A 19,014-nucleotide genomic window follows, 5' to 3' on the forward strand; every position below is an offset into this window, starting at 1 on the left:
TTTATGCACTATTTATTTTTATTCAAATCAAATAAATTTATAAATTTATTAAAACGATAAATTAATTGAAATAATTAGTCAAATATAACCTTAATAAAGAAAATACGTGTTAACATTATCCATATTTTATTCAAGATATTTAAAGAATATTAATTATATAATTTAGAAGAATAAAACATAGAAAATACTATTTTTTTGTCGTTGAATAAAAACAACAAAAATTAATACCTTAAGATTATAGTTATGAAATTAAAATAAAATATTTTTATTGAAAATATAATTCATACACTCCTACCTTTAATTTTCAACGTTGACCATAAGCCTACTAGGCGCCTTAGGCGGTTAGAACTTAGAACCAAAAGCTTCGTTGACCATAGCTAGTATCCCACTATCCCTAGTCTCTCTGGGTAAGTAACTCGTCCCTTTTCATTGATTAGGTAATAAATGAGTCTACGCACTTTAATTTTGCAGTAAACAGCAATTAAGGAAACTCAAATCTCTCTACCAACAGCCTTCGCACACGTGTACCCCTGTACTTTCGCTGCTACCTATAATCCCAATTATCAACCTCTTAATCCCAATTTACTCAAACTAAAAAAAAAAAAAAAAAACCTTGTCATCACCGTTCACTACCGTCATCATCCTCGCGTTCTTTCTTTTTTTTTTTTTTTTTTTTAATTCTAGCTTCAAAGCAACTCAACATTATTAGAATTCAAAATTCCGTCACAATCTTCCACTTTCTCTATCTTTGACTTAGAGGGAAAGAGAGAGAGAGAATGAAGCTCTCGGCGTTGCAGCAGAGCTACCTCAACCGCCGGAGCAACAGCTTCAGAGGATCGCTGCCGTTGGACTCCTCCGGCGAGCACCTTTTGGCTCCTCCTCCAAGCTGCGTGCTGCATCGTCAGCGTCGTCATCGGCTTCCGCTTCTCCCGTCTCGTCTTCCTCTTCCTCTTCTCCGCCGCCTCCCTCGGCGGCGAAATCTCCGCTCTGCTCGTCGTGCATTCAGCCCTCGCCACCGCGAGCCCGATCGCGAAGAGCGTGTCCGCCGCGTGTCCTCCGGCGAATCGGACCGCCGCCGGAAGCCGCGTGGTGGTCGGGCGGCACGGGATCCGTGTCCGGCCGTGGCCGCATCCGAATCCGGAGGAGGTGATGAGGGCACACCGCATAATCGAGAGAATCCAGAGGGAGCAGAGGATGCTGTTCGGAGTGAAAAAGCCGAAAATGGTTATTGCGGTCACGCCGACGCAGGTGCGCACGTTCCAGAAGCTTCACTTGAGCAGCGTCATGCACTCGCTCATGCTCGTGCCGTATGACGTCGTTTGGATCGTGGTGGAGGCCGGAAGAGTCACCAATGAGACCGCTTCCATTATAGCCAAGTCAGGGCTCAGAACCATCCACGTTGGCTTCAATCACCGAATGACGATTTCGTGGAGTGATAGACACAAATTGGAGGCTATGATGCGCCTTCATGCTTTGAGGTCAACATTTCTGTTTTCCTTTTTTTAAAATTCCAATGCTTAAATTTTCAATTTGAGAGATACTGTTTTTCCCGCTATTTGGCGCATAAGAAATAATTGCTCCACATAAGGAATAATTTGTTACCTATAATACTAGTCTTACCTGGCTCACCCAGGATTGTATCTGTTTGAAGATTAAAATTAAAAGCTGTTGTAATTGTTTCAAGATTTAGAACATGTTTGGGAATCCGTTGCAAAATTTCGTTTGAGGCAAAAGTAATTTTGCCAACTGATCAGGACCCTTGGTTTGGTGTTCATTTTGCTTTTATATGTTGGATTTGCATTGGAGCATGCGCTGCAACATTTCCAACTGCAAACCAAACACATACTTAGTTTGTTGTTATTTAAAACATTTGATTGATTTGTCGTGTGGTGGAACAGGATAGTGAGAAAAGAGAGACTTGATGGAATTGTGATATTTGCGGATGATAGCAATATGCATAGGTGCAGTTTCTGTTGGAATTCTTGTTCATTCAGGTGGTGTGGATGAATCTTCGACCTTACAGGGTGAGGAGGGGGCCCCGCCAATGCCGGTGCAAGGTCCTGCTTGTAATGGACCAATAATTTGGTTGGGTGGCATACCTTTAATACGTTGCCATATGCTGGCAAAAGTGCAGTTTACATAGATGATCTGGCACCTGTGCTGCCCAGGAAGCTTGAGTGGGCTGGGTTTGTGTTGAATTCCAAGTTGCTTTGGAAGGATCTTGATGATAAGCCGGAGTGGATTAAGGATCTTGAAGTGTTCGATGGGGTTGATGATATAGAGAGTCCACTGTATCTGCTCGGGGACACTTCTGTGGTTGAACCACTTGGAAGTTGTGGCCGCCAGGTTTTGCTTTGGTGGCTGCGGGTTGAAGCTCGCACAGACAGCAAATTCCCTGCTCAGTGAGTCCTCTTCTCTCGATTACCTATGATTTACTGTTATAAAGTTACCCCTTGAAACAGCTTACTTGACTAGTATAAAAATATAGTACTTAAGCCTTTATTATTCTTTATTATCCTTTTCATATTAATGTGGAAAACTTCATGGAATATCGTGGAAAACATGTAGTTTAATTTGTGTGCCAGTAGTTTTGTGATGCTACTTGTGCCACAGATGAAAGGTAGAAGCTGCCATTGACAGAAAATTAAAGTGTTCAACACTTTAGATTGAGATATTTAAATGTTCTTGATACTATGGTAAAATAAAAGAATATACAATGCAAATGGTGTTTCTATGGTTAATATGATCCTGGCTGCATTACCTCCATTTGCTACTAGTCTCCATGAGGTATGCATTCACATGACAGGGATGGTTCATAGTTTTCCTGTTAAAGTAGATCTTTTGAAGCACTAGCTAATATGATCTAGGTCAGACGTACAGGACCTTGCTGACAGTGAGAACTGCTGCCAAATTGAACTAAACTGTTTTAGAAATCTGACCATTTAGCAACACTGTCCTGTTGACTTGGAAAAACTCATTTTGTATGTTTTGTAGGAAATAACTTATTCTGAATGGGAGAAATTGACAAATCATGCTTCCCTTCCCAGTTCCCCACCAGTGCTTAACTTATTTAATGCAATTGTTTGTTGGATGGTAATTGCATATTTGAATATCTCACAAATATCAGTATCGTAGGATATCTTAGAGATAATTTTTAGGACTAGTTTCCCTATTTTCTAAGTTTCCATATTTCTTAATATCTCATTATTTGTTTCCTTATCCAGTTAGGATTATTAGTATGAATAGAAGTGACTGCTTTAGGTTTTAACATCACACATCTTATTGTGATACATGACAGTACACAAGTATTTATTATTCAAAATCTTTTTTCTCTCTATTCTCTCCTTCTGCAATTAAAATCCACTGTGACATGTTTTTCCACTATTCATCTATTAAGTTCCTTAAAATGCAAATTTCTCTTTTATTTTCATGCTTTTGTCCCCCTTCAAAATTAGTTGTCTCTGATGTGTGATCGTTGGGTGTCCAAGGGGACTCCTCCATCTTGTGAGAATTGTTGTCGAACAGCCATCCCTCTAAATGTCGTTGCTGGAGCACCTTTCATGGGCTATTCCACATATTTTTTTGCCATTCTTGACGGCTCAAAGGGACCATGCACTGTCTTGCCAGTGTTTCCTCCTCTTTTTGCTGGTCTTGATTTGTTAATCAACTCCTCTCTGTCTGTTTTACCCTAGTTTGGGTCATGGGTTTTCCTTCTATAATTTCAAATCTGTTTGGTGTTGTTTTGTCTCTTGCAAAATCCTTGGATGCCTTCATTGTGGCCACTTTGTAGCAGCCTTCATTGTTGTTGTGCCTCCGAACAACTAGAACCAACCACTAACAGAAGATTCAGAGTCATTTTCCAATCAGACCCCAAAGTTTTGTAGCTACTGTTAGCCTTCATTGCTGACATGTGAGTGTCCAGCCTTAATTTTGAGCCAATTTGTTAAGACTATGTAAGTGTTCAACCTTCAATACTAATATGTGATTGCCTAGCCTTCATTGTTGACTTGTTATTGCTGTCAGCCTTCATTGTTGATACATGAGTGCATAACCTTGGTTGTTGACCTTTTTATTGCTTCATTGTGGACAACTGGTCAAGTATGAGACCTTTCTAGGTTTCAATATTTTCTAATATTTCATTATTTGTTTTCCTTTTAGTTAGGGTTATTAGTATAAAAAGAGGTATAAGTACTTTAGGTTTTAACATTACATTACTTCTTATTGTAATATATCTTATTGTAATACATTATAGTACAGAAGTAAATATTATTTGAAGTTTCTTTTCTCTTTATTCTCTCCTTCTTTATCTAAAAGTCCGTGATTTCAGCATTCCATGATCATAATGATAATATTCTACCTCCATTCCATATGTATTAATGTTTAAGGATAATGCACACATATTAAAGAGCATTTAATATATGTAAAATATTGTTGTATTTGGACTAAAATATTCTTATTTAATATCTTATTACTTGTGATAAATTACTTGTAATATGTAGCAATTATTAAATACTTTCTCTTTCCTTTCAACTAATTCAGGTCCCTTTAGTTAATTATATTAAATCTATCAATTAATTGTACTATTATTTCAAAATTACTCTTTTCTTGTTCAACTATTCACTTAATTGTTTCTCATTAATATTTGAAGAGAGAATAATTAAGTAAAGGTATGTAGGGAAAAAATAATTAATACATCTTCAAATTATAAAAGATTCTTATAAAAAGGGACAAACAAAGTTCTAAAAATGATCTTGTAATTAGGGACGAAAGGAGTAGGATATTAAATAATGAATAATAATCATGGGAGATTTCATTACTTAATAATTCCCAATTAAGTAATAGTAGTAGTATATAGTCTACTATTACCTTTGTTTCATATCTATCTGATATTTTACAAATCTAAAGTCATGTTAAAATTTTCCACACCTAAAATAGTTTTGAGATAACTTCTCTTGTGCAACAATCATTTCTCGTTGGAGATCTTCATTTCCCATCAAACGCTAGAAACTATTAAGACACGTATGTGTTTGTTTTCACACTTAGCTGAACTCTTTAGAAGAAGCCAAATAACATCCAACTATACAACCCAGTGTTGTTGGATGGAAGTTATTAGTTATTATCTTAGAGAATATAGTCCAATCATATCACTTGTCCATGACTTCTTGGATGTTTGATTGTGAATATTGGGCTGAGGATCTTTTTATTATAGTCCATTGGATTATCAGAATATTTTCCTACATTTGTATGTGTTGTGTCACAAAAACAAGTATTTTGACATCATCTTTTCTAAAGTTCTTCACTAAGTGAATGTAAATAAAAGTGAACAGTGATTAAAATGCAAAGTATAAATTAAGTAGTAACTATTAGAACAAAGGAGAATGTGGATGAAAGTTTAAAAAAAAAGAAAGGAAAAAAAAAAAGGCTTCAAGTCCCACATCGCTCAGGATAAACACTTGAATAGTGTTTCACTCCCTATATATAGAGAACTCCTTTTTTCATTTTTTCCTTGTCCCAGTTGAGAAGCATTTCCTCAACTTTTCTTTCTCCCTCCCATATTTCAGTCGATGCATTTCTGACAAACTTCTCCCTCTTTCTTTCTGTCGCTCTAAAATTTCGGTTGGCTATAAGAGTGACTTTTAAAGTCATTTTCGGTTGGCTATAAGAGTGACTTTTCAAGTCATATTTTTGGGTGGCTTTAGAGTGACTTTTCAAGTCATACAAGAGGGTGTAATTCTAGAAAGGTTCTCTCAGTGCAGTAGGAATCTTATATAGTGATCTGAGCTGTTTTATCCTGGGGACTTCGTGATTGATAGTCTGCTTGCACAATTTTTTGCAGTGCCACGAAACGTCTTAAAGAAAGCGACATTGTCCGCGACTCAGCCTAAGAAGGTTTCGATTCTGCTATGGCTACCGTAGATATTACTGGCTCGAACAACAATGACCTCAACAAACCTTTTAGGTTTGAAGGGTATCATTTCAAACGTTGGCAACAAAAGATGATGTTTTCTTTAAGTATGAGAAAAGTTGCCTATGTTTTGAACATTGATATTCCAGTGATACCTAAAGATGCTGAGAAGGAAGTGAAGGATAAAATGACTATGGAATTAGCTCTTTGGAATGAAAATGATTACCTATGCAAGAATTTCATTCTGAATGGATTAGCTAATGATCTCTATGATTATTATAGCCCATATAAGTCTGCCAAATTAGTTTGGCTGGCTCTGGAAAAGAAGTATGATACTAAGGAAGTTGGGACTAAAAAGTATGTTGTTAGTCGCTACCTCAAGTATCAAATGACTGATGATAAATCAGTAGAGTCTCAATCCCATGAGATACAGAAAACTGCTCAAGAGTCATACATAGCTGTGATAACTGAGATCAATATGATTGGAGGATCAGATGGATGGTGGGTAGACACTGGCGCCTCCCGCCATGTCTACTATGATCGTGCTATGTTTAAAACATACACGAATGTTGAAAATAAGAAAGTGTTTCTGGGTGATTCCCACACCACTACTGTTGTTGGAACTAGAAATGTTGAATTGAAGTTTACCTCTGGAAAGACTTTAATCCTCAAAGATGTGATGCATACTCCAGAGATGAGAAAGAATCTGGTTTCTGGTTTTCTTTTAAACAAGGTTGGGCTTACTCAGACCATAGGTGCAGATTTATTTACTTTGACCAAGAATGGGGTATTTTTAGGGAAAGGGTACGCCACTGATGACATGTTCAAATTGAATCTTGATATTAATAAAGTTTCTCCTTCTGCTTACATGTTGTGTGATTTTAATATCTAGTATTCTATACTTTGTCATATAAATAGTCGTTGCATATTTAACATGAGTAACTTAGGTTTTATTCCAAAGCTATCTTCAAATCACTTTGAAAAATGTGTTTTTTGCAGTCAATCTAAAATAACTAAGAAATCACATAAATCGATAGTTAAAGAATCTGAGCCATTGGATTTAATACATTCTGATATATGTGAATTTGATGGAACGTTGACTAGAAATGGAAAATGATATTTTATCACTTTTATTGATGACTTCTCTGATTATACATATGTATATCTTATGAAAAATAAAAGTGAAGCGCTTGACATGTTTAAGTTATATGTAACAGAAATTGAAAATCAATTCAATAAGAAAATTAAGAAACTTCAAAGTGATAGAGGCACAGAGTATGATTCCAGTTTGTTTAATGAGTTTTATAATTTGCATGGAATCATACATGAGACGACTGCTCCATATTCACCTGAAATGAACGGTAAAGCTTAAAGAAAGAACAGAACTTTTATAGAATTAGTTGTAGCTACTATGTTGAGTTCTAGTGCAACATCTTTTTGGTGGGGCAAAATTTTATTAACTCTTTGTTATGTGCTAAATAGAATCCCCAAATCAAAAAGCAAGACATCTCCCTACGAGATATTAAAGAAAAGACAACCAAATTTGTCTTATTTGAGAACTTGGGGATGTCTGGCCTATGTAAGGATCCCAGACCCCAAGAGGGTTAAACTTGCAAGTAGAGCCTATGAATGTGTGTTCATTAGTTATGCTATTAATAGCAAAGCATATAGGTTTTATGACCTAAACACAAAAGTGATCATAGAGTCAAATGATGCTGATTTTTATGAAAATAAATTTCCTTTTAAATTAAGGAATAGTGGGGGTACTTCATCCAGTTATCTTCCTGCTATTAGTAGTGAAAAAATTGCACAACCAAAACTAGATATAGAGCCTCGAAGAGGTAAGAGAAAAAGAATTTCTAAAGATTATGGGCCCGATTATATGGCCTATACATTAGAGGAGGATCCATCAAACCTCCAAGAAGCTTTGTCTTCTTTGGATGCTGACTTGTGGCAAGAAGCCATTAATGATGAAATGGATTCTTTAGAATCTAACAAGACCTGACATTTAGTAGACTTGCCTCCTGGTTGCAAACCAATTGGTTGTAAATGGATCTTGAAAAAGAAACTAAAACCTGATGGTACTGTGGATAAATACAAGGCTCGCCTTGTAGCCAAGGGTTTTAGGCAAAGAGACAATGTGAATTTCTTCGACACCTTTTCACCAGTTACTAGAATAACATGTATTCGGGTGCTAATATCTCTTGTTGTTATTCACAGTCTAGTGGTACACCAAATGGATGTTAAAACTGCTTTTTTAAATGGTGAATTGGAAGAGGAAATCTATATGGAGCAACCTGAAGGGTTTGTGATTCATGGACAAGAAGATAAAGTCTGCAAGTTAGATAAATCTTTGTATGGTCTAAAACAAGCACCTAAGCAGTGGCATGAAAATTTTGATAACTTATTAGTCTCGAATGGGTTTAAGGTGAATGAAAGTGACAAATGCATTTACTACAAATCTGTAAATAATGTTTGCACTATAATATGTGTATATGTCAATGACCTTCTCATATTTGGTTCAAATATTCATGTAGTGAACGATGTGAAATCATTGTTGTGTAACAACTTTGATATGAAAGACCTCGGAGAAGCAAGTGTAATCCTTGGTATTAAGATTACTAGGTCAAAAGAGGGAATTTTTCTGGATTAATCTCACTACATTGAGAAGATCTTAAAGAAATATGATTACTTTGACTGTAAACCTGCTAGTACACCATATGATCCAAGTGTAAAACTGTTTAAGAACACTGGTGAAGGTATACGACAAACTGAGTACGCAAGTATCATTGGCAGCCTTAGGTATGTCATTGATTGTACTAGACCCGACATAGCCTATGTTTTGGGATTATTATGCAGGTTTACCAGTAGACCTAGTATGGAGCACTGACACACTATTGAAAGGGTAATGAGGTACCTTAAAAGAACCATAAACCTTGGATTACATTATAAAAGGTTTCCCGCTATACTTGAAGGATACAGCGATGCAGATTGGAACACTCTTTCAGATGATTCCAAAGCAACCAACGACTATATATTTAGCATAGCTGGTAGGGCTGTTTCTTGGAAGTCAAAGAAACAGACTATCTTAGCTCAGTCCACTATGGAATCTGAGATGATAGCACTAGCAACTGCTAGTGAGGAAGCAAGTTGGCTGAGAAACTTACTTGCAGAGATTTCGTTATGGGAAAGACCGATACCAACTGTGTTGATTGCAAAAATTGATAACCATTATTACAATGGTAAGAAACGATAGATACGTCGTAAGCACAACACTGTTAGAGAATTACTCTCAGCAGGAGCTGTTAGAGTGGATCACGTACGCACTGATGATAATTTAGCAGATCCTTTGACGAAAAGATTAGCTAGAGAGAAAGTCCAAAACACTTCTAAAAGAATGAGACTATTGCCCTTATTGCGATGATCATTTATGATGGTAACCCGACCTAAATGATTGGAGATCCCAAGAACTAGGTTCAATGGGTAATAACAAGTTATGAAGTGATATGAGATGAACATGCTATTAAAAGTGAATGCAGCATGATTCCTGAAGTAACAAGAGGATGAGTTATGAAAAAAATTCATAATTCTTAATGAGATCTATACTCTATGTTGAGTGGAGTACCTAGGCTACAGGAGTACTCTTGATAGACTCACCTATGTGAATGTTGAAGTGGGGGCCACTTCATATGAAATTTTGGGCAAAAATTTCTAGAGCGTTCACTATACCGGGATAGACGTGCATGACCTTTAACACACGGGGTTTATAGAATACACCTATGAAAAGGTTGTGTGTGGTTTGATGTCGGAGATAGAGTTCAAGACTTCGAGTCACTCTAGTAAAATCTGAATCTTACTCACTATGCAAAGGTTCAAGTTGTATGACACCTTTGTTTATGCACAATTTTATGAAATCCTCGAAAATCTTCTTTTCAAATTTCAAGTGGGGAATTGTTAGAACAAAGGAGAATGTGGATGAAAGTTTGAAAAAAAAAGAAAGGAAAAAAAGAAGAAAAAAAAGACTTCAAATCCCACATCGCTCAGGATAAACACTTGAATAGTGTTTCACTCCCTATATATAGAGAGCTCCTTTCTTCATTTTTCATTGTCCCAGTTGAGAAGCATTTCCTCAACTTTTCTTTCTCCCTCCCATATTTCAGCCGATGCATTTCCGGCAAACTTTTCCCTCTTTCTTTCTGTCGCTCTAAAATTTCAGTTGGCTATAAGAGTGACTTTTTAAGTCATAATTTCGGTTGGCTATAAGAGTGAGTGACTTTTTAAGTCATATTTTCGGTTGGTTATAATAGTGACTTTTCAAGTCATATTTTCGGGTGGCTTTAGAGTGACTTTTCAACTCATACAAGAGGGTGTAATTCTAGAAAGGTTCCCTCAGTGCAATGGGAATCTTATACAGTGATTTGGGCTGTTTTATCCTAGGGACTTCGTGGTTGATAGTATGCTTGCACAATTTTTGGCAGTGCCACGAAACGTCTTAAAGAAAGCGACATTGTCCGCGACTCACCCAATAATTTTTTTGATTTGCCATAAACTATTGTTACAACAGTAACTTGTAAGGTCCTTGAAAGTGAAAAACTGTCAATGTGATTTTTCATTTCTATTTTACAGAATTCATATTTTTCCAGCAAGTGATAACACGTGGTTGTGTTTTCATAAAATCAACATATAGGCTAGAAGTCTCAGGATTGTAATGCCTAACCAAATACAGGATAAGAAGTCCCAAACAAGGTTGAGTTGTGCATAATTATTGTTGAATTTGTCCCACCATGGAAAGACAAGAGGCTTTCTCTAAATGACATGTATAAGGGTGCAAGGGAGGGATATTTCAATTTTTTTTGTTAAGTTACAACTTACAACAACAAATGTGTTATTTCACTAGGTTTGTTATGTTTCGTTTCCTTGAGAGAGGAATTTGGGGTTCCTAATTTCTCCATTAGTGCAATCTCTGAATTTTTGTTTTGCTTATTAGTCATTTGTCTTTGAGAAATGTCTATAGAAGCCTTCTCTCAAGTGGCATAATATATGATTGTAAGATTATATATGAATACTAGATACTTTCCCTGTCTCTAATTATAAGATATAGTTGACTAATTTATGCTTATTAAGAAAGTTAATTAATTTAGTTATTAGCACTAAATTTTTCTATAATTATAATATTTTTCCAAATTTATCCTTAGCTTTATTGAGAATCTATTTATCTTCTCCAATCTCCATAAGAGAGAGAACGAGACAATTCAGGATATTTTAATAAAAAAAATAATTAATGCACAAGAGAAATGAAATGAAGTCTTATAATGAGGAACAAAAAGTTTTATTAACTATGTTATATAAATAGGGACAGAGGGAATACATCTTTTATACTCACACATGTGCCTAGGCATGCACACACACATTAGTGCAATCTCAGACTCTTCGTAACCTTTCTTTGTTTTTTCTTGGTTTTTATTCTTCATTAAGTCGTTTGTTGTTTCTTTTGACTTCTAAAATCTCAACCAGCTACTTCCATAAAAAACTGAAGTCATTTTTCAAATGTGTGGATTATGGCATTTCTTTTGTTTCATCCCTAAATTTTCTCTGAATGTTATCATTGGAAAAAATTCAAATTCCACGTTGACTAGAGATAAAGCCAAAAGATGATATGTAAGAGGCAATTTTCACCCTATGAGTTAGCTTTTGGGATTGAGTTAGGTCTAAACCCACATTCTAAGATCATATAAGAATCTATCATAGATTCATTAAATGAGTCAATCACCATGTCATCTATGCACCAAGCCTAATAGTCCAGAGTGAGTGTGAGGGGATGTATTGGGAAAAACTCAAGTCTCACATCGGTTAGAGATAAGGTCAACATAGAATATATAAGTAAGACAACCCTCATTCAATAAGTTAGTTGTTGGTGTTAAGTTATGATAAGAATCCTGAAACTGGCCAAATGCAGGCTAAAGGCCCAAGTGGAGAAGGGCAAAGGCCCGAGTGGAGAAGGACAAAGCCCCCGAGTGGAGAAGGATAAAGGCCCAAGTGGAGAAAGATAAAAGCCCAGAGGCAGAGGCACTACCAAGACTATTAATTATTGCTGAAGGCCCAAACTAAATTGAAGGCCCAAACTAAATTGAAGGCCCAAGTTAAATATGTTTTTTAGTTATAATTTTTATTTATTGTAATTTTGGCCCAAACTGTTTAGAAGGCTCATGTCTATTTTTATCTTTTTGTTCAGATACACTATAAGTATTGGTTTTTGTTTTCAATAAGAAACTTTTGGCATTTTGATAAAATTTGGTGAGAGCTTCTCTCTGGGTTCCTTGTTGAACCAATCTCAGACTTATCAAGGTAATCCTTGTGGCGTCTACCCTGACTTATCTTCTTTCACTGGAAGTGGCGTCATCCAAATCTCCGTAGCCTGTATCAAATGTTTCGCCCCGTAAGGTTCACATCATTTGGTATCAGAGATTCAGCTCTTGATACAGGTTCTATCCTATCCTATTATCTTTCTTTGTAATTTGTCCAGGTTCGTGTTTTGTCTTTGTTCTGTTATTTGTTTTCTTGTTTGTGTCTTGTTGCGTTCTTGTTTGTGTCTTTGTTTCGTTCTTATTCTTGTTCTTGTTACGTTTTTGTTCTTGTTCTTGTTTCATGTGTCTTTCAGACTTTGTGTCAAAAAAAAATCTGTTTGAGTTCTGTTTCAAGTAAAAAAAAAGTTGCAGAAATAATTTTTAAAAAAAAAGAGAAGAAAAGAAGAAAAAAAAAGTGGGTGTTTGATCTTTGAACATGAAATTGAGACAGTAAGAGACTTTTTTTTGGCAGAAAATCGTGTACCAAATTCCCTTATCTAGATTCTCCTCTGAATTTTGAGCGTTTTGATATATAGTGGGCCTCAAACGGACAACGTAGCAAAAGTTATGAGCATTTGAAGCTTACTTGTCATATATGTTATCTTATCTATTATCCTATCTGTTATTATATCTATTATCCAAATTAAATCTAATTTGTTATCCAAATCCAATCTAATATGTTATCCAAATCAAATCTAATATATTATCCAAATCAAATATGATCTTTTATCCAAATCAAATCCAAGTTGTTATCCCAAATCAAATCTGTTACTCAGTCTGTGATAATTATATTGTCTTTCCTTTTATTTTATATTACCTTGTGTGTCTAATTTGGTCCATCCTGGAACTTAAGAGTGAACACGAGTGGTAAAAGGCAAGAGGGAATACATTACACAAAAGCCTATATTAAGAGCATCAAACACGAGTGAACTACCATCAAAGAGAGAAACACATGAGTAGAGTGTGGTGAGGTCCTGAATTTTATTTTTTTAAATTACTGCAAAATTCTTTGTTCCTTAATCATGACAGTAGCTGGTGACAATGGTGGTGTATATCATCAACTGGACGGATTTCAGCGCTTATTACTGGACGCGATGACTACACAAATACAACGTTTGTTGAAACGTAACAATGAAGAGCTCTACAGGCGAATAGAAGGACTAGAGCACCAAATGAATCCAAATGTTGGGAGACCTTATGGTGGCAACAGAAGGGTCAATGATGGATCGAACCGAATAGAGGGGCAAGACAGAATTGAGGGAGTAAAACTCAATGTATCCTTTTTTAAAGGCAGGAGTGACCCAGACGCCTACCTTACCTGGGAGATGAAGATTCAACATGCATTCTCCTACAATGATTATTCGAAAGAGCAGAAGGTGAAGTTAGCAGCAGCTACATTCTCAGACTATGCCCTTGTTTGGTGGAAGAAAAATCAAAGAGAGATGAAGAGAGAAGAAGGGCGGGAGATAGATACATGGACTGAGATAAGAAGGGTTATGCGTAAGAGGTATGTTCCAACTAGCTACAGTAGAACCATGCGACAGAAACTCCAGAGGTTATCCCAGGGAAGTTTGATTGTTGAGGACAAGGAGATGGAGATGGCACAAGTGAGGGCCAACATTGAAGAGGACACCAAAGCAATGCATGATGGCTTCACCAACAAGATTTCTTTCCAGCACCATGACCAGAAAATTATTCATAAACCTCTATCCCTCAGAGAAGTGTGTGATGACCAAATCAGAAGGAGAGAAAAGAGAGAACAAGAGAGAGACAATAGTGAGGCATCACAGAGGAATAGAGAAAGGAAGAGTGATACACTTGAGAGATGGAGTGATACACAAGAGAGAGAGAGAGAGAGTGATAATTCTAATCAGTTAACTATTTATGTTTCTCCTAGTGTTCAACCCTTATTGCGGGAATTTAAAGATGTCTTTCCCAAGGAGATTCCTCATGGACTTCCACCTTCAAGAAGCATAGAACATCAAGTTGATCTCCTTCCTAAAGCTTCATTGCCTAACAGGCCAACTTACAACAGCAAGCCCCAAGAGACTCAGCATAAGGATGCACATGCCAAAGTTGAGTATGTGAAAAGATTGTATGACCAAGTGAAGGTGCGAATTGCAAAGAAGAATGAAAGCTATGCCAAGCAAGCCAACAAGAAAAGGAAGGAAGTGGTACTTGAACCCGATGATGATCCTGTACATTTGAGGGCAAATGTTTTCCAAGAAGGAGGGAATGATGAGAATCCTGAAACTGGCCAAATGCAGGCTAAAGGCCCAAGTGGAGAAGGGTAAAGGCCCAAGTGGAGAAGGACAAAGTCCCCGAGTGGAGAAGGATGAAGGCCCAAGTAGAGAAAGATGAAGGCCCAGAGGTAGAGGCACTACCAAAACTATTAATTATTGCTAAAGGCCCAAACTAATTTGAAGGCTCAAGTTAAATATGTTTTTTAGTTATAATTTTAGCCCAAACTGTTTAGAAGGCCCATGTCTATTTTTATCTTTTTGTTCAGTTACACTATAAGTATTGGTTTTTGTTTTCAATAAGAAACTTTTGACATTTTGATAAAATTTGGTGAGAGCTTCTCTCTGGGTTCCTTGTTGAACCAATCTCAGACTTATCAAGGTAATCCTCGTGACGTCTACCCTGACTTATCTTCCTTCACTGGAAGTGGCGTCATCCAAATCTCCGTAGCCTGTATCAAACGTTTCGTTTCGTAAGGTTCACATCAAGTTAGGCCCAAAATCATTCTAGGAGTTATAATGTATACGTGCCCTACGTTGAAAGCTGAAGCCATTTCCCGAATTTCGTGGCATCATTTTTTTTTCATCCTTAAATCTTCTCTTAGAATTATGAAGTTTGATTCATTAAAGATGTTGAACATCATTCCTTCCCTAACGCATTATAGTTTCAGGGCTCATCTCTATCAGATTCCTATGCATGTAAATTGTAATGTGTCATCCAGCAAATATAAGTCGATTCATATCTTCTCAAAACTTTAAATTAGCATGTTTTCAATGCATGAGCATATCCCTTACCATTTGGTGCAATTCCATGCAGATGGGTAATTGACCCTCCTCTGGACATCACTATCCCATCAAAACACACTCCATGGCCAGATGCTCCTCCTCAGCTCCCAATCAATGAAAAGGAGCTAATTGCCACACAAGAACGGACGACCAAGCATTCTACAAAGACAAAAATATCTAGATCGCGTTGCAGTCGAAGTAAAAGAAAGCATGACACCAAAGTGATAGGTGTGCAAGTCTCTACACATTCTGAACAAAACTGAAATATGTTAATAAGTGCATTTTAGAAATACACTGCCTTGTGGATACGAAACTGCGGGTCCTCGTCGAAAGATTCCGGATTGAACCAATGAAGAAGCTGATATGTTCTTACTGGATAGGAATATGATTCATATAATGTGGGTAGTCACTACGGTGGACTAGCATAGATGCATTCGAGTCTGATTTCAGCAAAAAAAAGTTATATTGGTTTTTTTTTCTCATTTTTTTGTTGGGGTGATATATATTCTGTTCGCCTGAAAGGTAATGTCAACTTTGTTCTTCAGCATTTGCTTCATCAGATGAAGCTTGTATAATTTTCTCCAATCTTTTCAATGTAATAGGAATTCTTCTTGACAGGAATTTATCCATACAGTTGCCTTCTCTTATCATTTTTTTTTCTTTTTTGATTCCTCTTGTTTTCCCCAACAGGTATATTTCATTAATCATAGTAGAGCTACAAAGGAGTGTTGCTAGGTGCACCCAGTATTATTGCTGGTACACCCAACATTTAATTAAAATACCAAAACTACCCCTACACTTTTTTCGCATTTGTGATGGGTGTGTGTGAGTGTGATCTGTAAATCGTACGGATCAAGTTGATCCGTAAGATTGATACGGATCAACTTGATCCGTAAGCTTTTTACGGAACAATACGGATCAACATGATCCGTAAAAGTCTTACGGATCAAGTTGATCCGTAAAAAGCTTACGGATCACGTTGATCCGTATTGTTCCGTAAAAGGTTTACGGATCAAGTTGATCCATAAGGTTTCTACGGATTAAGTTGATCCGTAAGACTTTTACGGATCAACTTAAATGGCTTACGGATCAAGGGTATTTTCGTTATTTTACCTTAAGTGCTGGGTGTATCAGCAATAATGTTGGGTGCACCTAGCAACACCCGCTACAAAGTTATCCACGAAGCCCCTCACACAATCTCACATAGGCCTAGCCCTTACACGGGGAATCCATGAAAACTAATGTAAAGTTTTGTAAATGGAATCGTTACTCTATTCCTTGTGTTGGATTATCATCTAAGCACATATACATTTTTAATGTAAAGACATATTTTCAAAGGTACATTTTATACACGAGTAACGTAATCTTGTCAAATAAGGATTTTAGTACTTACGAAAAATCATGCTTAACTTCTCATGAAAACACTTAGTAAAAGAAAAGCGTAGAATGAATTCGTTTTATACCTTGTTTCATAAAATTGAAAATTATTGTCCATTTTTTTTTTGGCAAAGAATAAAGATATCTTTCAATTCATTAAGTCAGAAATTAATCTTATTTGTAATGTATTTGTAATGTGTGACGGTTAATAAATCATGATTAATGACTCTATATTCAATATAATGACCTTTATTTATTTTTAACATATTCTTATTTGTTTAATATAATCACAACTATTATCATTTTTTATTCCAATTCATTTTTTAACTTATCTTCGTCTGCAATCATTTTAAGTACATGTCTTGTGTCATAAATTATACTTGCTTTTTTATAACATAGATCAGGCCATATTCTAACACCATAGCACATGACATGAAGATTCAAACCAATCTAGAATCTATCTTCCTCGGTACTAGTTTGTTTTAGCATTGGCAGCATACCCTGAAAGGTCATCTTATGCTGGCCTGACCACAGTTATGCATTTTCATGCCATTTGAAGAATTAACTATTCATGGATTCATTGAATTAGTCCATGGATTTCATATAGACTAATGATATACATACATATATACTTTTTAGCATGTAACCAACTCTCAAAATTTATCTTCATCTCTTTTCATGTCATATCATAATATTTATAATACTTATGTTTTTTTTTCTCTTATATATAATAGCATATTGGGTGTTCATGAATATTTTTCCTTTCATATTATACACAGTATGCCTCTTCAATGTGTTTTAGTTTGAATATATTTGTTATTAAAAAAAATAAGAAAGTAATAATTATTTTTTAGTAATACCCTCATTTCTTGGTATCTCATCTAAATTTGAGTCTTGAATTGGTCAAACATAATTTTTGCATTGACCAATATGTTTGGATGTGAGTGAAAACATCATTTTGAATTTTGGACTCAAGTCTCTTTGAAGCAATTAAAAGTATCTTCTCCATCACCTTAAACTTGAGTATAATAAAATGTGTTCTAAGACCACCACCATCTATGTCTTGATGATTAACAAAGATAAAACACACCTGCATGCATATTTTGGTAAATTTAACTCTCAAAATCAATTTTGATTACAACTTTTCAAATAACCCTGCGACAGAATCAATTTGTGGATACATATTATTCAAACAGAAATTATGTTACAACCGATTCACTTTTATTTAAAATTAATTTTGCAAAATCACATGGATTCAAAAAATTTACAAACACGCGCCAAGTTTATAATTATGTTGTAACTTTTTAATAAGGATACCTTTGTATAAAAAAACTATTTTATCATAATAATTTGTATAATTAATATATTTTTCTAAAAAATAGAACATTGTCTTAAAAGGATAAATAAGAATAAGAGATAGATTTTAAAGGTTGAAATGAAACCATTCCTTTTTCAGTGTTTAGGATCCTCGTAGTTATAAATTAAACTGCATGCGATATAATTATAATGAAATGGTATGCATTTAAAATATGAAAATATTTTACTTTATTAGAGAAACAGTTTAAATGATAAACATTCTTACGGTTCATTAACTGCAGAAAAGCAGAATATCTCCACTGGATGGTTGGTAAGTTTAAGAATATTTATTTTATTTTATCCTTATTTATTAGGAGTGTAATAAAGTCGGAATCGGTCCATTTTAAAGCTCAAAGAAATAGAATAAGGATGACTTAGGGTTTGTGTTTTGGTAAGAAATTCAAATCGAATCAACTCGACCTTAATTAGATTGGTTTGAATCAGGTGATAAAAAATATTATCATATTCTGAAGAAAAAAAAATCCAATATAAAAGATAAATAAGTAATGGCATTTCATAGCTAAAACTAAAGAAAATAAAAAAGAGAACTGCACTTGTTAAAAATGACACACATACATAAGAGAAATCTAGCATGTTTGGTTTAGATTCATTTCCAACATAATTGATTAAAAAATTACGTTAGAAGTAAAATAACAAATAGTTGTTTCAATTTTTTTATGGTGTCATCATAATTTTATGTACTAAAATTAATTTTCATTTATTATCCAAATACACACTATATTAAAGAGTCTAGAATTACTTAATTAAAATCTCATCTAAAGACTTATTTATGATGCTAGTTATCAAGTATCTTTGAGATTTGATGGTCTACAAAATCAAGAGATTTACATCTTTGAAAGAATATTGTGTAAAATGAGAAAATAAATCAGCAAATGTTCTTAAAAAATACATACAGTCTAACCAGATCCATCCATAAAACCATATATATAGAGAATTAACTTGGCCAATTCTATGCTTCTGAAGAGGCAGAAGAGCTATATGGATC

General features: G+C 35.3%; 1 pseudogene; it reads left to right on the plus strand.

Moving 5' to 3' along the window:
* Positions 1-399: 399 nt before the first annotated feature.
* Positions 400-15,890, plus strand: LOC100803477 (beta-1,4-xylosyltransferase IRX14-like; annotated as a pseudogene).
* Positions 15,891-19,014: the final 3,124 nt, after the last annotated feature.

Source organism: Glycine max, chromosome 5 (genome assembly GCF_000004515.6).
Source record: "Glycine max cultivar Williams 82 chromosome 5, Glycine_max_v4.0, whole genome shotgun sequence".
Taxonomy (NCBI): Eukaryota; Viridiplantae; Streptophyta; class Magnoliopsida; order Fabales; family Fabaceae; genus Glycine; species Glycine max.